The sequence below is a fragment of the Sapajus apella genome, unplaced genomic scaffold (genome assembly GCF_009761245.1).
Source record: "Sapajus apella isolate SASKATOON/1434 unplaced genomic scaffold, GSC_monkey_1.0 scaffold24, whole genome shotgun sequence".
Taxonomy (NCBI): Eukaryota; Metazoa; Chordata; class Mammalia; order Primates; family Cebidae; genus Sapajus; species Sapajus apella.
The window spans coordinates 9,794,581-9,820,096 of record NW_022436964.1 but is presented as its reverse complement, the minus strand read 5'-3'; the positions used below and the strand labels follow the sequence as shown (position 1 = coordinate 9,820,096).

Below are 25,516 nucleotides of genomic sequence, written 5' to 3'. Positions count from 1 at the left end.
AGCTTTGTTCGTTTCTTTTCCCTCTTTTTCCTCTAGTTTTGACTTCTCATTTGATTTCATTGAGTAGATCTTCAATCTGATATCATTTCTTCTGCTTGATTTTGGCTATTAAAACTTGTGTATGCCTCACAAAGTTCTCATGCTGTGTTTTTCAGCTTCATCAAGTAGTTAATGTTTTTCTCAAAGTTGATTATTCTAGTTAGCATTTTGTCTAGGGTTTTAGTTTCTTTGCATTGGGTTAGAACATGTTCCTGTAACTCAGAAGTTTGTGGTTACCCACCTTCTGAAGCCTGCTTCTGTCAGTTCATCAAACTCATTCTCCATCCTGTTTTGTTACCTTGCTGGTGAGTTGTGATCTCTTGGAGGAGGAGTGGCATTCTGGTCTCTGGTGTTTTCATATTTTTTGTGCTTGTTTCTTGCCATCTTGGTGGATTTATCTACCTTTGATTTTTGAAGTTGGTGATTTCGGAATGGGTCTCTTAGTGGACATCCTTTCTGTTGATGTTGAAGTTATTTCTTTTTGTTTTTCAGTTTTTCTTCTAACAGGCCCCTCTGCTGTAGGACTGCTGGAGGTTCACTCCAGACCTTGCTTGCCTGAGGATCACCCATGGGGCTGTAGAGCAGCAAGGATTGCTGCCTGATCTTTCCTCTGGTAGCTTCATCTCAAAATGGTAACCACCAGGTGTCAGCCAGAGCTCTCCTGTATGAGGCATTTTTTTTCATGATTCTGGGGTCAGAGAGCCACTTAAGTAGGTAGTCTGTCCCTTGTCTGCCTTCAGAGATGCTGCTGGGCTGCCTCAGACTCAGCCCCGCTGCTGTGTAGGCTTCCTCTGGCTTTTGTTTAAACGGGTGTGATTAGAACTATCTTTGTATGGTTGATGCCCTTCCTCCCACTAAGCTCTATTGTCTCCCGTTGATCTCAAACTGATAGGCTGGCTATGAAACTCTCAAGCCAGAGGGCTTCAGTTTGCTGGTGTTTGTGTGGGTGGGACCTGCCAAGCCTTATCACCTGTCTCCCTGCTTTCAGCTCTCCTTCTTGGGGGGTAGGTAGATCTGTCCCACAGGTGCTGTTGGTGCTAGTCAAAACTTCTGCCCAGCTCTGTGCCAACAACTAGCAGTGCTGGGCCAGCTGCAGTGTCGCTCAGATTTGTGTTGGTAACTCACCGTGCTTTTCAGCCCAGTGTTGTTATCCTGGACTGTGGGTTGCAAAGGCCATGGGAGAAGTGCGGTATCTGAACCAGAGTGCTGAGGAGTTCAAGTATGATCCTCAGGCCAGTTGTACTTCCTGGTGTGGCAGCACCCTGCCCTGCCTCAGTTTGCCCTCCTTCGGCTACACCACTGTCCAACTAGTCACAGTGAAATGAATCTGGTACTTTGGTTGGAAGTGTGGAGATCACTTGCTTTCTACATCTCTGACTGGGAACTGTGCTCTGGAGCTGTTTCCATTTGGCCATCTTGGTGGAAGTCAATAGGTTCAAAATCTCACATATCTTCCTTTCATTAGCTGGTTGTTATGTAGACATGGTTGTGTAGTTGCTTTATAGGGTCTGTGGGCTATGTGCTTAAGTATTTGTGATATCACATTGTGTTCTTTTGATCCCATGTGTAGTACTCCCTAAAAGACTTCCTACAGGGCTGATATTGTTGAAATAAATTTGCTTAGCATTTGCTTCTCTGAGAAGGATTTTGTTTTCCCTTCATTTATGAAGTTTAGTTTGGTGGAAAATAAAATTCTTGTTTGGAGTATTTTTTTTTTTTTGAGGATGGTGAAAATAGGGCCCCCAGTCTCTCGTGGCTCACATGATTTGCAGTGGACCTATCAGCAGAAGCCTGATAGTTTCCCTGTGTGTGACCTGACTTTTTTTCTCTAGCTGTCTTTAAGATTTTTTCTTTTATGTTCATCTTGGTAAATGTGATAACTAAGTGTCTTTGGGATGGTCAACTTGTATCTAGGCAAAATTCTCAGTATTTCTTGAATTTGAATGTTAACATCTCTAGCAAGATTAGGAAAATTTTTGTGGACTGTATCCTCAAATATATTTTGAAAGTTGCTTATTCTGTCTTCTCTGTGATGCCAATGAGACATAGATTTGGTCTCTTTATATGTATTTCTCAGGTTTTATTCACTTAAATTCTTTTATTTTTCTCAGACTGAGTTGATTTGAAGAGCTGATCTTTGAGCTCTGTGATTCTTTGCTCAGCTTGGTCTATTACATTGTTAGTATTTCTGATTGTATTATGAAATTCTTATATTCTGTTTCCCCCCCAACTCAAGGAGTTGAGTTTGAGGCTTTAAAAATGTGTTTTTTTCTTTTAGCTCTTGAATTGTTTTACTGGGTTGCTTGGCTTCTTTCGATTGGATTTCACTTTCTCCTGGATCTTGATGAGCTTCTTTGCCATCCAGGTCTGAATTCCATGTCTGTCATTTAAGTCATTTCATGTTGGTTAGGAACAATTGCTGTGGAGCTAGTGGGCTCATTTGGAGCTAAGGAGACACTCTGGATTTTTAATTTGCCAGAATTCTTGGAGTGGTTCTTTCTCATCTGAGACTGTTGGTGTGCCTTTAACCAAGATATTAATTGAGTATAGTCAGTTGGCTTCATTTCTGGAAGTTTTAGAGGGCTAATGCTCTGTACAGTCTTTTTTTGTTGAATTTTTGCCCTTGATTTCATAGAAAGGAGAATTAGCAAAGTGTGTCTTTGGGGTTTTTTAAAATTTATTTATTTATTTATTTATTTGGTTTTGTAGTTTTGGCTGTGATTTAGTAGGTGGTGCATGAGAGCAATGGATGGTAGAAAGGCTCTTATTGAGCCACACTGCTCCTTTGGGTATCCTCATGTTTGGAGCTGTGCTCTACAGTACCAGTGGGAGAGAAGTTTTGATGCCCTTACCAGGCCTGCTCCTGGGTCTTGGGGCAGCCACCTCTGATCACTTACACTGCATCCACAATTTTTAAAAATTGTTGTTAGATGTTTCTTTCCATGGGGCTCCACTAGAGATCTAGTGGGGAAGTAGGCCCTACCTTTACTGAGCCAGCCCTGTGGAAAGAGACACACTTAAGTCCCACAGAAGCCAACAAACCTGTGTGACCTGTTTTCTGAGTGTGCACTCCTCCCCTGCTTGAGTTAGGCACAGATCCTGACTCAGCATTCTGTTTATATTAATTTTTAAAAAATGTAATAGTGATAATAAATTCACAAAATTTACCATCTTAGCCATATCTAAGTATACAGTTTAGGAGTGTTAAGTACATTCAAATTGTTGTGTGACCAATCTCCAGAATTTTCCAAAACTGGGATTCTACACCTATTAGACAGTAACCCTTTATTCTCACTTCGACCCATCTTATGGAAACCACTGTGCTGCCTGATATTTCAATGAAGTCAACTACTCTAGATACCTCATATAAGAGGATCATGCAGTATTTGTCTTTTTGTGATTTGGCTTATTTCACTTAGCATAATGACCTCAAGATTCATCCATGTTGTAGCATGTGTCAGATTTTCTTTCCCTTGTAAAAATGTGTGTGTGTGTGTGTGTGTGTGTGTGTGTGTACTACACATTTATATCACTTTCTATATATCACATTTTGGTGTGATGACTAGGAAATCATAGCCAAATTCAATATCAGGAAGCTTTTCCCTATGTTTTCTTCAAAAAGTTTTATAGTTTTAGGTCTTACATTTAGGTCTTGAATCCATTTTGAGTTAATTTTTACATATGGTTTAAAGTAAGAGTCCCACTTAATCCCTTTTTATGTAGATATCCAGTTTTCTGAGGACGATCTGGGAAAAGACTGTCCTTTTCCCATTCTGTCATCTTGACACCTTTGTTGAAGATCATTTGACCATATATGTGAGTGTTTATTTCTAGGCTCTCTTTTATTCCATTGGTCTATATATATTGGTCTATTCCATATACCTGTCTTTTGTCATTACTACACTGTTTCGATTATGGTGACTTTGTAGTAAATTTTGAAATTAGAAGGTGTGAGATCTTCAGCTTCAAGATTGTGTTGGCTGTTTGGGCTCTGAGACTTCATGTGAATTTCAGGATAAATTTTCCTGTTTCTGCAAAATTGCCATTAGGATTTTTATAGGGATTGCAAGAAACATTAAAAATGTGTGTCATTTTCTGAAGTATTGACCTCTTAACAATGTTAAGTCTTCTAATTCATAAGCATGTCATGTCTTCGTTTCTCTCTTCTTTAAAAATCACAATGCAGTGTTTAGAGAAATTAATGTACAAGTCTTTCATCTTTGTTTAAATTTATTCCTACATATTCATCCATTTTTATGTTATTATAAGTGGAACTGTTTTCTTGACTTCCTTTTTAGATTATTAATATAAAAACACAATTGATGTATGTGTATTAATTTTGTATTCTGCAACTTTGCTGAATTCATTTATTCTAATGGATTTTTTAGGTAGAATTGTTAGGGCTTTCTACATGTAAGATCATGTTGTCTGTGAACAGAGATAAGTTTACTTCTTCCATTCAGATTCAGATGACTCTCATTTCTTTTTCCTGAATGTTGTTCTAGCTAGAACTTTCAGTACAGTATTAAATAGAAGTGGCCAAAACATAATTTTTGTCTTGTTTTCATTCTTAGAAAGCTTTCAGTGTTTCACCATCAAGCATGATATTATCTGTGGGCTTTTCCTATATGACCTTTATTATGTTGAGATTGATTTTTTTTGTGTGTTTCTTGTGAATTTAATGTTGTTTTATTATGAAGCTCTGCTAATTCTTAGTTCTTTGGATTGTATTATGTCTACTGACCTAATGTTAGGTTTACTGATTCTTTATTCTGCCAGTCAAAGCTACTAAGTTTCTTGAGTAAATTTTTCATTTCAGTTACTGTACTTTTTAATGCCAGAATTTCCATTGGTTAACCTAAAAAATAATTTCTACCTCTTTATTCTCTATTTAAAGACATTCTCTCATAGCTTCCTTTTCTCATTCAAGTAAAATTAGTTCCTGGAAGCTATTTATAAAGATAATGTTGACATCTTTCTTAAATTTGATCTGAGCTCTCACTGTCTTTTTGCCTCTTTTTTTCCCTATGTTTGTGTCACTCTTTCCTATTTCCTTGCACATTTTTCTTTTCTTGTTAAAAAGTGAACGTTCTAGATAAATATCTCATTCCATCAATTAATTCTGTGCCTCGTGGGTCTTGTTTTTGTTGTTGTTGCTTGTTCGTTTAGTTATTTGGCTAGACTATTTCAGTGAATTGTTTATCCTCCCAAGTGTGAAGCCTTTGGTTTTGCTCTTCACATGGAGCAGCCTTGGGTGTGTGCACAGTTATCCTGGCCCTGGCACTGTCTGTTTTTCTTATTAGTTACGCCTTTATTTTTTGTCATAGCCAGATTTTAGGCCCCACTCCTTGCCAGGTGACCCTTCTATTCTTCTAGACAATTCCGTGGGGCATGAATTTTTTCACACTATGATCCAATTAAGCTTGAGCAGGGTAGCTTGTCTGAGGTTTATTCTGACCCCAGGAGGGATCTTAGATTTCTCTGGCTCTCTGTGGTGAACTGGCCTATGGTTTGTTGTTGTTAATTAAGAAAATCTATTGTTTTTGAGAGCATTCTAAAGCTTGACCTTCTCTACCCTCTGTTTCAAAAAAAGTTAGTTCATTTGGGGAGAGTTTTAGAGCTCTGTTCTTATGAACTGCCTCTCCCCTTGGGTAAAATCTTTAAGTCACTCTTCTGCAAGCTTGATGGGGAAGTCTTTCTCTGTTTTGGAACCTGAATTGAGCTTGTATGAGGGTGATGGGGGCCCTAGTTTTCTTTGACTGCTACATATGGGATCTCTCTGTCCTATGAGTGGGTACCAGTTAGAGGAAGGGATCTCCCCACCTTTCAGATGCCCTCACCAGGAATTTAGCCTCCTCCACTCAATTGGAGGGCATGAGAAATGCTAGGGACCTAAGCTGTGGATAAGAAATTGTATCCCTTCAAGGCAGGCTGAGGGGATAGGGGGCCCTGCAGTCTTAGCCACATCCATCCAGAGTAGAGCTTCTGTCAAGGTTAGTTGAGATTAGGGGAAAGGGAAGAAGTTACCTTGCCTTTTTTTTTTTTTTTTTTTTTTTTCTTTTTTTAAAAACCAAGTCGTAGTAGATTTTTTTTTGAATAATAATTTTTTGTTTTACTGTATGCCCTTGGGACAATTTTCACAAATTATTGTCTTTCAAATAGCTTTTATTGGTCATTTTTATTTCAATAAACAGTCACTTTATAAGTGTTCTCATGTGACTATCCCAGATGATCCTTACCAATTTTTGATCACTTACTTTCTGGCACAATGATATTTCAGGCTCTCCTGTCTTTCACTGCCCCAGTCTTGAATGTAGCCAACTTCTCACAGAATCTTCCTTTCCATTCAGAGAACAGCGTTTACAAATTAGATATGTATGCCAGCTGTGTTATTTGCTATTCTGTGGTGTCATTGCTTTCAGTCCCTTTCAAGCTGACAGAGCTAGCAGGAAAATATGTATGTATATATATTCGTTCTGATTCCTTTAATTTCAGTCCAGTGCTATAAGTTCCTTCCTCTTGTTCCTGTGCTCTTATTCCACAGTGAGAAACCTGTGAGTAATATCAATATATTTTTTTATTTGCTCTATCTTACAATAAATGTTAAAAATTGACACCAATACAGTTACCAGTAATAAACGTTAAGTAAAATTTAGGATTCCTTTGCAATTGACACTGTTCTTATATTATCCCTTGGAGGATAAAACAGCATACTTGGTTCAAGATATATTTGAGTTAATTTTAAAAAACAATGTAGGTGTTATTAATTTGATACACAACTTGTTTAAAGTTAGTTTCAGAATTCTATCCTTTCTAATTTTAGATTTTGAAGATGTAAAATCTTAACATGATTTAAAGTAAAAATTATACAGCCCCTGTTCCCACCTATTTTATATAGGTAACACTTTTATTAGTTTCTGGTTGCTCCTATATTTCTTTTTGCAAATTTAAAATTATTATAATAAATATAGACCAGGCATGGTGGCTCATGCCTATAATCCTAACACTTTGGGAGGCGGGGGTGGGAGGATTGCTTGAGGTCAGAAGTTTGAAACCAGCCTGGGCAATATAGTTAGACTTTATGGAAAAAATTAATATATTCATATTCTTTTTCCTTTTTCTTCTTGCACAAAAGTTTGCATAATATAAATGCTCTCTTGAAACTTTTATCTCTTAATAATATGATGTGGAAATGGTAACATTTTACAGACAGCTTTACTTTTTAAAGCGCTGAATTGTTTAAATGGTTCCATGTATAAATATAATTTAATCAGCCAGTTTTCTTTTTTAAAAAACAACATATGTATTTGTCATAGAGATGGCATCTCGCTATGTTGCTCAGGCTGATTTTGAACTCCTGGTCTCAAACAGTCCTCCTACCTCAGTCTCCCAAAGTGCTGGGATTACAGGCCTGAGCCATTCTGCTTGGCCATTCAAAGCATTTTCTAACCAATGGACATTTGACTTGTTTTTCATACTTGGTACAAATAACACTATTTTAACAATCTTATATCTAATTTTTTCTTTTTTTGAGATGTATTCAGGTTAAATTCCTGAACGTGGGATTTCTGAATCAAAGCTTAAATACATAGTTTTGTTAGATATTGCCAAATTCCCTATCATAGGGGAATTTATTAGTTCCCTAGGGCTATAATAACAAATTACCACAAACTGAGTGGCCTAAAACAACAGATATGTATTCCCTCACTGGAAGCTAGAAGTCTAAGATTAAGGTGTTCGCAGAGCTATGCTCTCTAAAAAGTCTAAGGGAGGATCCTTTCTTAACTCTTTCTAGCTTCTAGTGGTTGCTGACAATCTTGGATCTCTTTGGCTTATAATTGCATAAGTCCAACCCCTGCCTCTGTTTTCACATGGTGTTCATCCATGTGTGTGTGTGTGTGTGTGTGTGTGTGTGTGTGTGTACAAACTGTATATTTCTGAATTTAGTAAGGATACTAGATATTGGATTAGGGCCCATCTTAATCCAGGATGACCTCATCCTAACTTGATTGATTACATTTGTAAAGACCCTATTTCTAAATAAGGTCACATTCATAAGTACTAGGGGTTACGATTGAACATATCTTTTTGTAGGACACAATTAAACCAACTATAATGTGCTACCCTTTTTACTGCCATTTGCTACAAAAGAGTGTCTGCTTCCTCATTGTCTTCGCAAAAGACAGTGTTGCCAAATCATTGATGTATTTGCTAACTATATAGGTCCTACAGGATATCTCAGCATTTCTATTTCTCTTATTATGGATGCTGACTGTCTTTTATATTTTACACCATTTTGTCTCTTTTTAGGCTGTAATTAAAAGTGTCATGAAAATTTCAAACATTCAGAAAAGTAGAGGGCACTTTTTAATGAGTGCGTATTTCGGGCATCTGGCTTAGTTGTCAACATTTTACCAGTCTTGTTTTATCCTATCATTCATCTGTAAGAACTTTAATATGTAACTAACATCTAGAACTTAAAAGACAACATAATAGCAATACCATCATTATACCTAACAAAATTATAAATTATTCCTTAATTTTATCAAATCCCAGTCTGAGCTGAGGTTGTCTAAAAAATCTTTTTAGTATTTAATATATTAACTGAAGGCATTGGACAAGATTGTGCCTCCTGTCCTTTTTCATTTAAAAATTCAGAGATTTACTCTCCAATTGACAATAAATGAAGAGAAACCTTGCTATTGTAAGCCTTGAACTACTGCTGTGTAATGATCTCATTACTTACTGGTGAATGCCGCAGAGCACTGTTTCCAAGATTTCTTCAGTTAGTAATAGTCTTATTTATTGTGTTACCATTAGATTGTTATCTATTTCTTCCCTGGAAATAGAGCGACTTGGTTCTGTAATGGGACTTTGTTCTGAAACCATTTTTCAGATATGACAGTAGACTATAATGTCACTTTAATTTTGCTGTAGGCTTAATAGGGAGTGAAAAATGTCATTGGTGATGGTATGATTACAGGCCCATCATTTTTTTTCTCATTTGCTATATCCTATTCTTCCAGAATCTTGGCTTTACCTTTTCACTGTTCCCCACATATCTGCATTACTGCTACAAGCTATGTGCTATCCCTCCTAGACAGAGTCAGACTTGCAGGGTTCAAAGCTCACTTCTGCCATTCACCAACTATGGTATTGGGTACTGTTTCCTTATCTGTGACAGAGAAAACTAGGATATCATGGGGGTGATGGTGGCGAAGGGCGGGGGCAGAGGAGGAGCGAGCCGGGCCAGGTGCTTGCTGTGCCTTGAGTCCAGTCCTGAGCAGGCCTCCTTCAGACCAGCTTAACGTGACTGAGCTCAGTGGAGCCTGAGCAAGGAGCGGGTCCATTGTGGAGCTGAAGGGCGGGAGGAACATGATGCTGCTGAGATGGTTTCACCCAAATATCACTGGTGTGGAGGCAGAAAATCTGTTGACCAGAGGAGTTGATGGCAGTTTCTTGGCAAGGCTTAGTAAAAGTAACTTTCCGTTACTAGAAATGAAGTCTCCACACTTTCCATTAGTGGAAATGAAGCTGTCACCCACGTCAACATTCAGGACACTGGTGATGACTGTGGCCTGTCTGGAGGTGAGAAGTTTGCCACTTTGGCTGAGTTGGTCCAGTATTACACATGGAACATCACAGGAAATTAAGAGAAGAATGGAGATGTTACTGAGCTTAGGAATCCTCTGAACTGTGCAGATCCCACCTCTGAAAGGTGGTTTCACAAACACCTTTCTGGAAAGGAAGCAGAGAAAGTATTAACGGAAAAAGAAAAGCATGGTAGCTTTCTTGTTTGAGAGCCAGAGCCACACTGAAGATTTTGTTCTCTCTGTGCGCACTGGCGATGACAAAGGGGAGAGCCATGATGGCAAGTCTGAATTGACCGTGTCATGATTTTCTGTCAGGAACTGAAATACATATTGGTGGAGGAGAATGGTTTGATTCTTTACCAGATCTTGTGGAACATGACTAGAAGAATCCTATGGTGGAAACACTGGGTACAGTACTATAACTAAAGTAGCCCCTTGACTCATATAAATGTTGCTGAAGTAGAAAGCAGAGTTTGAGAACTAAGCAAATCAGCTGAGACCATGGATTAGGTAAAACAAGGCTTTTGGGAAGAATTTGAGATACTACAACAGGAGTGCAAACTTCTCTCTAGCCAAAAACAGGGTCAAAGGCAAGAAAACAAAAATAAAAATAGATATAAAAACATCCTGCCCTTTGATCATACACCAGGGTTGTCTTTTACACAACAGCAATCCCAGTGAGCCTGTTCGAGATGATGTCAATGCGCAAATATCAACATGTCTGAATTTGAAACCAAGTGCAACAATTCAAAGCCCCCAAAAAGTTACATTGCCACACAAAGCTGCCTGCAAAACATGGAGAATGACTTTTGGTGAATGGTGTTCCAAGAAAACTCCGGAGTGCTTGTCATGACAACAGAAGTGGAGAGAGGAAAGAGTAAATGTGTCAAATACTGGCCTGATAAGTTTGGTTTAAAAGAATATGGGGTCATGTGTGTTAATGTCAAAGCGCCACTAATGACATTATGCTAAGATAACTTAAAGTTTCAAAGGTTGGACAAGAGAATATGGAGAGAACAGTTTGGCAATATCACTTTTGGACCTGGCTGGACCACAGAGTGCCTAGCAACCCTGGGGGAGGCACTGCAGTGCTGGAATTGGCCAGACAGGGACGTTCATTGTGATTGATATTCTTATTGACATCATCAGAGAGAAAGGTGTGGACTGCAATATTGATGTTCTCAAAACTATCCAGATGGTGCAGTCTCAGAGGTCAGGGGTGGTCCAGATAATTTATCTATATGGCGGCCCAGCATTATATTGAAACACTACAATGCAGGACTGAGGAAGAGCGGAAGAGGAAAGGGCAAGAATATGCCAATATTAAGTATTCTCTAGCAGACCAGATGAGTGGCGATCAGAGCCCTCTCCCGCCTTGTACTCCAATGCCACCCTGTGCAGAAATGAGAGACCATGCTAGAGTCTATGAAAATGTGGGCCTGATGCAGCAGTAGAGAAGTTTCAGATGAGAAAGGCTGCCAAAACTTTGGCACAGAAATAGATGTGAACTTTCAACCTCTCCCTAAAAAGATCAAGAACAGATGCAAGAAAGTTTATGTGAAGACAGAATTTGGATTTGGAAGGCTTGTATTGTGGATGACTACCTTTTGATAAGCAAAATTTGAAACCATTTAAAGACCACTGTATTTTAACTCGGCAATACCTGCTTCCCAATTGCTCATTTCCTCAGACAGGAAGAAATCATCTCTACAATGTAGACGTTATATTTTATGGAATTTTGTTTTAAATTGAGGAAGCAGTTAAATTGCGTGCTATCTTGCTGATTATGGGGATTCAAATTCTAGTTGTGTTAGCATTTATTGTGTTACCATTAGATTGTTATCTATTACTTCCCTGCCAATAGAGCTTTTTTTTTTTTTTTCTTTTTATAACTTTAACCAGCTTAATTCCTTTTTCATTGTAGAGAATGATAAAAATAATTTTGGAAAATTAAGTAACATCTTAGAAAAGTGAAAACAATCCTATTTATTATCATGTACCCAGTAGTGGATAATTCATTTTGATGGTTTCTATTTTTGGCAAAATGAGAATTAAGCCAGTGCCTGAGACTGTCAGAAGCTGACTGGTCTGCCTTTTCATTGTCATTAAAGAGTCATAGAAAAAAAAAATCATGGATATTTATAAATTAAGATAAAAGGTGTGGCCTTTTTATTTTTATTTTTTTCAGCCAACGACCAATTAGTTTGGCTGTTGACTGAGAAGGTTGTGGTGGGAAAACATTTGCCATATTTTCTTTGCATTTGAGTAATTGTCTTGTATTTAGAAAAAATATCTATGAATGACCAGTGTTTTGGGTTGTCAAATGTTGCCGACAAACTTACCCCAAAACTTTAGTGGCTTAAAACAACCCCACCCGCAACTGTTCTTCAATCTGAGCTGGGCTCAGCTGGGCTGTTTTTCTGCCAGCCTGCAGGTGGCCACTCATGTTCATTGGGTCAGTGGAGAGATTGGGATGGCTGGGCTTCTCTCTCTGCCTGCAACCCTGAGTCTCTCCACCTCCACATAGTCTCTTTCAGTGGCCTGTCTGGCAGGGTGGCTAGACCTCTGACACTCAGCTCAGAGCTCCCAAGAGCTTGAAAGCAGAAGTGGCCAGGCCTTCTGAACACTGAAGTCCAGAATTGTCACAGCATCCCTTCTACTGCCCTCTATGGATGATGATGATTTTTTTTTTCTAATCAGAAGAGAGCTGGAGTATGCCCTCTATTTACTAAACAAGCCGCAAGTCCAGCCCAGATTCAAGAAAAGGGTATGAAGTGGAGGTGCAGTTAATTAGGGGGCCACTAGTCTAATGGATCGTCATAGCCAGTGTCATGGAAAACCAAGGATATTAACAAAAGTAGAAGTTACTAGTGACCTTGGGAATCCGAATCTGCTTACAGTAGCTGGGACAAGCTGAAAGTCAGACTGAGAAATAAAGAGAGGGCCTTCAAGAAGCTTCCTGAATGACTTTTGCCAGTATTGAGCCTATTTTTGGAACCAGCACTTGGGGAAACTGATCCTGTGAAGATGGATATATTTAGGGACACAGGGCTTTTGAAAGCAGCACCACCCCATCATGTTTCCCGTACTTGAGAAATGTGATGCTTTCTTCATGCCACTGGGTTTTTAGCCATGCCACAGTGAGAAGGAACAGCCCTAACAGGCCTCCAACCAGGTTGAATGAGCTCATTTTTGTTTCAGACAACTAGTAGAATTTGCTAATTTTCTACTTTAAGTGCCTTTTCCAAAGACATCCCTCTTTGCCTCCTATGTTGAATCATAATTCACTGTGGACATTTCAATGAAAATATCATTGGTTGACTTTTGTAACAGTAATAAAATGCTAAGGCATCTTTCCTGTAAAGCTATGGTCTCCTTGGACTCTTCTGACTTTGGCTCCTGGAAGGAAGGCTTAGATCCAGGCCTGGTAGTAATTCCTTTCTGAGGTCTCTCAGTCCCTTGAGACTCTGAGGTAGTGTGGCTGCCATTCTCACAGACAAAATGTACTTTAGCCCCCACCCCGGCCCCTCAATATTCATTGAACTTTGAGTTGCTTCAGAACACAGGTATGGCCTAAAAGTATTCCCTTATTAGGGAAATGTCATGACTACTGTCTTCTTGTCAAACTTACAAAGAAAAAGTTTCCAGTTCAGTATTTGCAGCAAGAAGCTTGAATCCTGAATCCTGTTTTTATAATTGCATTGTTACATTGACTCATTCTCCATTTTGCTTTGGTTTTGTCTTGACTTGACTTTGGAGGTAAAATCTTTCACCAGCACACGAGAGTTTGATTTGTACAAATACATTTCCTGTTTTAACATCTCTGCCTATTGCTTAACATCAGTTATTTTTATACTCTGAATGGAAACACCTGATCTTGACCAGCTTTGTTTAAGATACTGATTTCATTTAGATTTCTCTCCGCGAGGTCAGCAAACTTTCATGTTCTTATGTAAACTTAGGCCAAGGCCAGAGTTATCATAGTCCCTAGGTTGCTAAGGCTTATCATGTGTTTGGTAAAAGAGTGATTGCAGGTTCTCAGATCAGGTTACTTTACATGGGTTTTTAAAACAAGTAGTAGAAACAAAAAAAGTTCCAAAGAGATGGTTTCTGAGGACGTCAAAGACCCCAGGGCCAAGGCAGTCAGTAATGGGTGAATGAGGTTATTTGGAAAGTCGGTGTGACAGACACAAGGATGCTGAGTACTATGTTGCTGGTAGGTATTAAGTATGCACAATCTTCCATAGCTCACTAAGGATTTTAAAATTATAAGCAAAGAATTGTATATTTTGGGGTGAATTATCTGGCACATGGCATTGGGGTTTTTTTAAAAAAAAGTCAAATTTCGCAGTCTTAATTTTTTAAAAAAAACTAAAAGGTGCTTCAAGTCTAGCGTGTGGGCCTTCTGAAACTTACGGTCCTCTCTCCCACTGAAATGAAGGTATTTTCAAATATGTCTAAATGAGGATGAGAAAACATGGGTAGGACTTTCTTGCTGTGTGTGCATTCTTTAAAGAGCCCAGTTGCTTTGGGGAAACAGCCAAGACAATGGTCAAGATTATTTTTAGAGGTTATATTACGGGAAATTTTAAGAGCTAATAACATCTTGAGTTTTTTTTTTTTTAGTTGAGGGGGATGTGGAAAGGCTTGCAATTGTGAAGTGTTTTGTTGTAGCTTAGTATCCACAAAGGAAACTTAGACTGTAGACATAACTACAAGGCCAGTGCAGTTTTTGTTTTCTGTATGTTGTCACATTTTATTTCTCCTTTGCTTATGAAGTTTAGTTTGGCTGGAAATGAAATTCTGGGTTAAACATTCTTTAAGAATATTGAGTATTGGCTCCCACTCTCTTCTGGCTTTTAGGGTTTCTTCAGAGAGATCTGCTGATGGGCTTCCTTTTGTAGGTAACTTCCCTTTCTCTTTGACTGCCCTTAACAATTTTTCCTTTGTTTCAACCTTGGTGAATCTGACAATTATGTGTCTTGGGGTTGCTCTTCTTGAGGAGAATCTTAGTGATGTTCTCTGTATTTTTTGCGTTTGAATGTTGGCCTGTGTTGCTAGGTTGGGTTGAAGTTTTCCCGAATAATATCCTGAAGTGTGTTTTCTAACTTGGTTCCATTCTCCGTCACTTTCAAGCACCCCAATCAATTGTAGGTTTGATCTTTTCACATAATCCCATATTTCTTGGAGGTTTTATGTATTCCTTTTCATTCTTTTTTTCTCTAATCTTGTCTCCATGCCTTATTTCAGTAAGCTGATCTTCTATCTCTGATATCCTTTCTTCTACTTGATTGATTCAGCTGTTAATACTTGTATATTCTAGTGATGTGTTTTTCAGCCCCATCAGGTCATTTGTTCTTCTCTAAATTGGTTATTCTAGTTAGCAGTTCCTTGGATCACTCCCAGTCAGGAGGCATTGGGGGTCAGGGACTCACTTGAGGAGGCAGTCTGTTCCGTAGAGCTTGAGTGCTGTGCTGGGAGAATCCTTTTTTGTCAGGATCAGCTGCTCTCTTCAGAGCCAGCAGGCAGGAATGTTTAAGTCTCCTGAAGCTATGCCCACAGCTGCCCCTTCTGCCAGGTGCTCTGTCCAAGGAAGATAAGCTCCTGACTGGGGCTGCTGCCTTTTTTTCAGAGATGCCCTGCCCAGTGAGGAGGAAACTACAGAGGCAGCCTGACAGCAACCACTTTGTCGTGCTGTGGGGTGACTTCGACCCAGTCCGAACTTCCCAGCTTCCTTAGATGTCAGAGGAAAACTGCCTACTCAAGCCTCAATAATGGCAGATACCCCTCCCCCCAACCAAGCTTGAGATTGTCCCAGGTCTACTTCAGACTGCTATACTGACAGTGAGAATTTCAAGCCAGTGTTTCTTAGCTTGCTGGGCTCCATGGGAGTGGGACCCACTGAGCAAGACCACTTGGCTCCCTGGCTTCAGCCCCCTTTCCAGACAGGGGAGTAAACGGTTCTATCTCATTGGGGTTCCAGGCACCACTGGATGGGGGGGAAACAAAAATCAAAACAAAAACTCCTGCAGCTAGCTCAGTGTCTGCCCAAACAGCCACCCAGTCTCGTGCTTGAAACCCAGGGCTCTGTTGTTGTAGGCACACAAAGGAATCTCCTGGCCTGTGGACTGCAAAAACCATGGGGAGAGAGTAGTATCTGGGCTGAGTAGCACAGTCCCTCACAGCTTCCCTTGGCTGGGGGAGCAAGGGTCCTGGCTCCTTGCACTTCCCAGGTGAGGCAATGACTCTGCTTCTCTGTTCATCCTCCTTGGGCTGCACCCACGGCTTAACCAGTCCCAATGAGATCAACTGGGTACTTCAGTCAGAAATGCAGAAATCACCTGCCTTCTGCATTGGTCTTGCTGGCAGCTGTGGAACAGAGCTGTTCTTATTCAGCCATCTTGCCAGATCCCAGAAGGAAACTCTTATTACCTCTTCGCTTCCCCTTTATGTGAAGACTTTTCCTGTACCTTCTAGGAGTTGGTAGTTTTAGAGAGAAGACAATTTACTTAGTCTTCTTTATGGAATAATAACTTAATTGGATGAAGAATCAGAAAAATTCACTGGCCCAAGTTTTTGTAGGAGAGGAAACTATTTTAAAATACATTAAGATTCTTCCCTCATGTGTGGCCCTTCTTCTGGTTTCTTGCAGGTTTTCAGACATCTGTCTGTAAAAGATGTTTCTTGTTTCTTCTTCTGCCCCTCATGTGGTAAACACACTAGGGCATAGATTTTTGGTGATGTGTCCTTTCTCCCTACTTCTCAAATGATTCTCTGGTGTCTCTAATTATGACTGGGTAGATAAAAATAGGACTGATAAAAATATTTTTGGCCAGAGATCTGAGTTGCATTAGCCATTCTACTTCACCAGGGATCTTGGTACTCAAGGATATAAATATACTATTTTTTAAAAATTACTACATATTTCTCTAATTAGATTATCTGGAGGATTTGGAGGGACCAGTTGGTATCCTATAAAACTCACTCCTATAATAGATCCCAAATGCCTATCACATCAATCTTATTTTTTTCTGCCTATTTTTCAGAACTCTCTGCAATCTAGAAAAGGAAAAAAATTACATATTTAGGAAATCCCATTAGACTAATAGAAGACTTCTCAGCAAACATTTTACAAGCCAGAAAAGATTGGGGCCTGTTTTTAGCCTTTGTTAAGGACAAGAATTTCATATCCTGCCAAACCAAGCTTGATAAATGAAGGAGAAATAGTCTTTCCCAGACAAGCACATGCTAAGAGAATTCATCACCACCAGACTGGTTCTACTAGGAACACTCAAGAGTAGTAAGTATGGAAATGGGGAAATAATACTTGTTACCATAAAAACATGTGTAACTACAAAGCCCACAGACCCTATGAAGCAAACATGCAATTGAGACTGCAAAGCAATTACCTAATAACACTAGGACAGAATAAAACCTCAATGTCAATATTAACCTTGAAAGCAAATGGTCTAAATGCTTACCTTAAAAGACAGAGTGGCAAATTGCATTAAAAAACCAGACCCAACCTTCTGCCTTCAGGAGGCCGATCTCACTTGTAATGATACCCATAAGCTCAAAGAAATGGAGAAAGATCTATCATGCAAATGGAAAACAAAAAACAATAGGGGTTGCTATTCTTGTATCATAAAATGGACGTTAAACCGATACTAGTAAGAAAAAAAGACAAGGCATTATGTAATTGTAAAGGATTTAATTCAATGAGAGATTTAAATATCCTAAGTATATATGCACCTAGCATCAGAGAACCCAGGTTTATAAAACATATACTACTAGACTTAAGAAAATATAGTTATGCAATAATACTGGTGATGGACTTCAACATTCCACTGGCATTAGATAAATAATTGAAGCAGAAAACTAACAAACTCTGGACTTACACACTTGGCCAAATGTACTTCATAGACATCTAAAAAATATTCCACCCAACAATCAGATGATGCGTATTCTCATCTATGCATGGGATTTTCTCTAAGATTGACCACAGTCTTGGTCATAAAGCAACTCTTAATGAATTTTTTAAAAATCGAAATATATAAAGCATCTTAGACCATAGTGGAATAAAATTAGAAATTAATACCAAAAAGAACTTTCAAAACCAAATACATGAAAATTAAACAGCTTGCTCCTAAATGACTTTTGGTAAACCAGAAAACCATACAAGGATGAACAAAATGAAAAATCGGTTCTTTGAAAGGAAAAACAAGATGGCTAGGCCAGTAGCTACCTTAACCAAGAATCAATAAGCTCAGTCAGAAATGACAAGGTGATAGTGCAGCTAGTACCACAGAAATACAAAAGTTCCACAGAGACTACTATGACATCTCTACATGCCAAAGTAGAAAATTTAGAGGAAATAGATAAATTCCTAGATACATAAAACCTGCCAAGATTGAACCAGGAAGAAATCGAAATCCTGAACAGACCAATAACAAGTTCCAAAGTTGAATCAGTAATAAAGTCTACCAACCAAAATAAGCCCTGAACCAGATCGATTCACAGCCAAATTCTACCAGACGTACAAAGAAGAACTGGTAACAATGTTTCTAAAACTATTGGAATAAATCAAGGAAGGATTCTTCCTCAACTCATTGTAGGACACTGCCATCATCCTAATACCAAACTCTGATGGGGACACAAGTGAAAAAACTAGACCAATATTCCTGATATGAAGATAGATACAAAAATTCTCAACAAAATAGTAGCAAACCAAATTCAGTAGCACATTGAAAAAGATTTTATCATGATCAAGCGGGCTTTATTCTTAGGATGCAAAGATGGTTCAATAAATGTAATTTATTATTGGGATGCAAAGATGGTTCAATAAATGTAATTCACCACATAAATAGAATTAAGAACCATATCCTCTCAATATGTAAAAAAACACTTTTGACAGAATACAACATCACTTCCTGATAAAAATTCTGAAGGAATTTACTGAAGGCATCTAAGGAATGTACCTCAAAATAATGAGCTATCTATGACAAACCTGCAACTGTCATTACACAGAGTGGGCAAAAATTGGAAGCATTCGCCTGAAGACAAAGACGCCTATACTCACCATTTCTACTTAACATAGTACTGGAAGTCCTAAAGAACAATCGGGTAAGAGAAAAAAATAAAAGGCATCCAAAAAGGAAAAGAGATAGCCAAATTATCTCTGTTCACTGATGATATGATTCTACACTTAGAAAACTCTCACCATTCCTCCAAAAGACTCCTAGACCTTATAAATTACTTCACTAAAGTTTCAGAATACAAAATCAATGTATAAAAATCAGTAGCATTTCTATAGACCAACAATGTTCTGAGAACCAAATTAAGAGTACAATCCAATTTATAATAGCCACACACAAAATAAAAAAATTAGGCGTACATTTAACCAAGGTGATGAGAAATCTCTACAAGGAGAATTACAAAACGGTGTTGAAAGAAATCCTAGATGAAACAAACAAATGCAAAATATTCTATGCTCATGGATTAGAAGAATCAGTATTGTTAAAATGATCATACTGCCCAAATCTGAAGGCATCAAAGGAATGTACCTCAAAATAATTCAATGTAATTACGGTCAAATTTACCAACATTATTTTTCACAGAATTAGAAAAAAATTCTAAAGTTGGTATGGAACCAAACAAGAGCCCAAACAGACAAATCAATTCTAAGCAAAAAGAACAAGCAAAGGCATAACATTACCCAACTTCAAACTATACTGCAAGGCTATAGTAGCCAAAACAGCCTGGTACTGGTTCAAAAAATAAACAGATCAATGGAACAGAATAGAGAGCCCAGAAATAAACCTGCATACCTACACCCATCCAATCTTTGACAAAGATGACAAAATAAGAAATGAGGATAGGATTCCCTGTTCAATAAATAATGCTGGGAGAACTTGGTAGCCACATGCAGAAGTTTGAGGCTGGACCCCTACCTTTCACCACACACACACACACACACACACACACACACACACACACACACACAAAACCCAATATGGATTAAAGACTTAAATGTAAGACTCAAACTATGAAATCCTAGAAGACAGCCTAGGAAACACTCTTTTAGACATTGGCCTAGACAAAAAATTTATGACTAACACCTCAAAGGCAAATGCAATAAAAACACAAATTGACAAGCAGAACCTCATTATAGAGCTTCTGCACAGCAAAATAATCAATAGTGTAAATGGGAAATCTACAGAATTGAAGAAAATATTTGCAAACTTTGTATCAGACAGACCAATATCCAGAACCTATAAAGAACTTAAGAAAAAAGCAAGTAACAACATTAAAAAGTGGGCAAAGGACATGACCAAACACCTCTCAGAAGAAAACACAGAAGCAGCCAAGAAACATATGAAAAAATGCTCAACATCTCTAATCAGAGAAATGCAAATTAAAACCGCAATGAGGTAGCCATTTTGACTGGTGTGAGTTGGCATTATTAAAAAGTAAAAAAAAGGTTGGATGCAGAGAAAAGGGAATGCTTACATACTGTTAGTACAAATGTAAATTAGTACAACCTCTGCATAAAATAGTTTGAAGACTTTTTCAAAGAACTAAAAATAGGACTGGCATATTTTCCTACAATCCCACTACTGGCTATTTACCCAAAGGAAATCTTTCTATCATAGAGGTACCTGAATTTGTATGTTAATTGTAGGACACTATTCACAGTTATGTGTGCTACAATAAACACACAAGGTCAGGTGATGGAATCAATGTAAATTTCATTCAAGGATGATTTAATAAAGAAAATATTGTACATATATACCATAGAATATTTTGTAGCCATAAAAAAATGGCAAAATCACGCCCTTTCTGACAACATGGATTCATCTGGAGGCCATTATCCTAAGTGAATTAATGCCAAATTGGAAAATCAAATACCACATGTTCTTATTTATAAGCATAAGCTAACAATGGGTTAACATGAAAATAAAGATGGAAACAATAGACTATGGGGAGAAAGGAGGGAAAGGGTAAAAAGCTACCTATTGGGTATTATGTTCACTATTTGAGTGATGGGTTCAATAGAATCCCAAACTCCAGCATTATGCAATATAGCTATGTAACCCACATATGTACCCCCTGAATCTAAAATTAAAAAAAAAAAACCTAATATTCCACCAATTCAATCTTATTGGCTCAATATCTATTTTATTTCATCAGTTTGACCTTATGAAGATACGATACGGAATCTTCCCAAAAGCCCTGTATATTTATTGGTTTGATAGCACATTATATACGTTGTTTATGTGTTTTTCTAAATACCGGAGTTGAAAGATACTGAGTACTACGTGAACATGAAAGATAGCAGTAAGTTGTCCTTGGAGAGAGACAAAGGGACAGCATCAAACATATGAATACGAACACACGCACACAGAGAATGTCTGATAAAAGTTTGTGAGCTAGAAATGTTGGGAGAGGGCATTCTAGGTAAGGGGAACAGCATAAAAACTAAGTCATGAAGTTTATATTCCATATTCCATGTGGGTCTCTGTCTACAAGCTATGACTCCATGCATGTGTTTAAGCTGCTGTATAAACTTGTGGAACTTGTGGAAGAAATCAACTTTAATACTCATTAGATAAGATCTGTCAGAGGCTAGTCAAGACCTTTCGTGGTTTCAAACAAATTTAAAGCAATTCTGAACACAAAGCTGGAGATACGATACTATCAGATCTCAAAATATACTGCAAAGCCATAGTAATTGGAACAATATAATACTGGCATAAAAACAGACATATAGACCAATGGGACAGAACAGGGAAGCTGGAAATTTATCCACATATCTACAGCCAGCTAATTTTTGATGAAGCTACCAATAACACTCACTGGGGAGAGGATAGTTTCTTCAATAAATGGGAAACTGGATATCCATATGCAAAGAATAAAACTAAATCCCAACCTCTTACCCTGTACAAAAATCAACTCAAAATGGTTCAAAGACCTAAATGTGAGACTAGAAATTATAACATTAGCAAAAGAAAACATAGGGGAAACACTTTAGAACATTTGGGCAAAGATTTTACGAACAAGAACTCAAAAGCACGAACAAGAACTCAAAAGCACAGGTAACAAAGGCACAACTAAACAAATGGGATTATATCAAACTAAAAAAACTTATAACAGCAAGAGAAACAATCCTTAATGTGAGATGAAAACTCACAGAATGGAAGAAAATATTTGGAAACTATGCAACAGGAGACTAATATCCATAATTGACAAGAAACTCATCAAAAAAATCTGATTAAAAAAAATGGGCAAATGATCTGAATAGACATTCCTCAAAAGAAGACATACAGCTGACCAACAAATACGTGGAAAAAATGTTTAACATCAGTAATGATTAGAGAAATGCTAATCAAAACCACAAGGTGAAAGTGTCCCCTCACCCCAGTTAGGATGGCTATTATCAAAAAGAAAAATGCATATTTGTGAAAATGTGAAGAAAGGACTCAAACTGTTGGTGGGAATGTGAACTAGCACAGCTACTGTGGAGAACAGTATGAAGGTTTCTTAAAAACCACAAATAGAACCATCATATGATCTAAAAATACCAATACTGGGCATTTATGCAAAGGAAAAGAAGACAGTATGTTGATCATACATCTGTACCCCATGTTTATTGCAGCACTATACACAATAGCCAAAATAGGTACTCAACCTAGGTGTCTAACAATAGATGAATGGATAAATGTAACACACACACACACACACCCCCATGGAATACAGCCATAAAAATGAAATTCTGTCATTTGTGGCAACATGGATGAAACAGGACATTATATTCAGTGAAATAATGTCAAGAACAGAAAATTAAACACCATGTATTCTCAAGTGGAAGTTTAAAAAAAAAAAAAAGTTGACCTCATGGAAGTAAAATGTAGAATAGAGGATTCCAGAGGCTGGGAAAGGTAGGCAGAAGAGTGCCGTGGGAAGAGATATGTTAAAGGATACAAAACAACAGCTAGATAGGAGGAGCAAGTTCTAGTATTCTTTATCACTGTAGGATGACAATAGTTAAGAACATATTAAATAGTTTCAAATAGCTAGAAGGAGAATATTGACTGTCTCTGACACAAAGAAATGATGAATATTTGAGATGATGGATATACTAACTACCCAGATTTGATCACAATACATCTTATTTATGAAATCATCACTATATATCCCATGAATATGCACAATTATTGTCAATTAAAAACTATTTAAAAAATCTGAAGGTTATTTTTGTTTGCTGCTATAGGAGAGAGCAAGGAAAAATGCTTTCTCTTTAATAGAACATACACAACATGTACAATGGAGGATTGATTACCACAAGGCTCTTAAATTCATTTGCAGAGGGATGAGTTAATTACCACAGTCTTTGGTGAATTCATTTACAGTGAAAAAAAATTGGTTTCCTCTAACATATTCTGTAGACTATAGTTTCTTGTAACAAATTCTTTTATAGATTATGCAAACAAGTAAATCTTCTCATATGTAAACTCCCTATAATTAATGAAAGCAATTTTGCATACAAAGAAGCTTTGTAATCATCATGGACTTCAAGTTTAAAAATTATATTCCATGGAAAGCAAATAAAAAATAAATGAACAGAGAAAAACATTTACAGTTAATAGTCGAATATGTTGGAGTACTTTGATATACATTTAAAAAGAACTATAATTCATCATATCAAGAATTAGAGTACATGGAGACATAGATCATCCTAGTTTTCCAGAAGTGCTTTCTGATTTTTTTTTGTATTTCTATGATCAGAATATAAATTTCTTATAATCCTATCTTTCTTACTGTAAAGAGCAATAGCCCACTCAGTACTGAATTACTAGTTTCTCTTCAAAGATTTTCATCAAATATAATTGTAACTTCTATTTTTATAAAATTGGTCAGTAAAAAAGAACAAAGTCCTAAGTTTCTGTTTTTAGCAATCTATATTCTCAAATCCTAGATAAGACTTTGTGATTGATTGGATATGTGGATGGTAGGATCTGGTGAGGAAAATAAGAGTTAAGATGATACTGAGTCTTCTCTCCTGGGATGCTTTATAGATGGGGCCTGGGGCAGGAATAGATAATATTGATTGATGGAGAAGAAAAGAAAATGTTGAATTCAGCTGTGGATAGGTTAAGTTGGAGGTACTTGTGGCATAAACAGCAACACAGTAAGTTTTTTTTTTTTTTTTTTTTTTTTTCAAATAAAATTTTGTGGAATATCTCAAAATAGAAATAAGAATGAAGTAAGTATCAGAGTTCCTGATTCCTACCTATTCCAACATAACCAAACCATGTTTTGACACTTTGGAGTGGTCTTTGAGTTCTTAGAGTTCTACATAACATCCTCCAGAAACCTGGATTTAGTCCACTACTCACCTTTCATAGGTGAGGAAATTAAGACAAAAAGTAGCTTGTTAAAGGAGACCTCAAATAATGACTGGTTCATGAGCAGAGCTCAGGTCTCCTGGCTCAACTGGTCCGTTACTCTGTTTAGAGTGTCTTGTCTACAGCTGGACACATAGTAGGTTGAAGGATGTAATACTTTCAAGTGCTTATGGGCTGACTGAATATCATGCCTGATGCCAACTATTTTTCTTTTTTGGTTTAATAGTTTAAAACTGGAATACTGAAAGTTTCTGAGATTTAATTCTGATTATATTACAATTCAAGTTGTTTTATAAATATATTACAGTAAAAGCATTCTACATGTACTTTGAGCTAGCAGTGATATTCCCAAGCCTCAGGTCACTATGTATTTGCTATATAGATATTTGTTGCATTGAGCTGCCATTGTGACCAAAAAAATCCTTAGGGTTCATTAGAATGAGGTATAAATTATGTCTGGTAGGATTGATGACAATAATAAAGTTATAATATATTAATAAATACTGTTTACAAAACTTTTCCACATACATTATTATATTTTCATTCCTTAACAATCCTCAGGGAGGAGTTGTATTTCTCAATTTTATAAACACATCAAGTAAGGCTTAGATGACTTTATTTCAAACATTAAAATTCTAGCAGAATTCATTAGATCTGCCAAGTAATAAGATCATATCGATTCAAAGCACCATATTCTAGAGATGAGCACCTGAATAGAAGGGTGTATAGATACTGTAAATCTAAAAGTAGACATTCATCAATTTGTTAATTCATTAAGCATTTATTGAGCACCTTCTGGGTACCAGGCCAAAAATCTGAGCAAGCCTAGAAAGCATGCTTAAATAAGAAAGTTGCCATTTTCAAGAATTTGACAGTGTGAATACAGCTAGATTTAAGCAGCTGGAATGATTCAGCTGGAGGCAAGGCGTACTGTTTGCAATTAGACAGGAGCAGACAAAAAAACAAGAGTTTTTACAGCCTATGGTATAATGCTGACAACAAGGACAGGAGACTGGTTCCTCTGGAAAGTTCTAACAATTATAATGCATGAGTTCCTAGCATATGCCAGCATATGATGATAATATGCAATGTTGAGAATAAGCTATGTTAACGAACTAGACACATTTAGAGTCTTGCTATTTAAATAAGATGAAAGACCTTATTTTGCCCTCGGGCCCATAGTCTTAGATGTTGCTTTAGTAAGAAGTAGAAACTTGGTAGAGGATGCTTAGCAAAAGTTTCCCTTTTACATGTGAGCAGGAAATAAATGACATTGAGGTAAGAACTTTCTGTCTGTCATCTTTCTCTTTTCCTATTCCTGTTCTCTGTCCCCAGCCCAATCCTTGAATAAAGTCTCATACTTTGGGAAGAAAGTAGCGGACATGTAGAATTACATGTGTGGTCTATTTTTGTATTTCAGAGAATGTAAAATATTTAAATGTTTGTTATTAACTTTTTAATACTAGATGCTAAATGTAC

General features: G+C 37.4%; 1 pseudogene across 1 annotated transcript; it reads left to right on the top strand.

Annotated features, from left to right (window-relative positions):
• Positions 1-729: 729 nt before the first annotated feature.
• On the top strand, positions 730-13,957 carry LOC116559789 (annotated as a pseudogene). The gene has a single exon (XR_004272623.1). The product of XR_004272623.1 is annotated as a tyrosine-protein phosphatase non-receptor type 11 pseudogene (transcript).
• Positions 13,958-25,516: the final 11,559 nt, after the last annotated feature.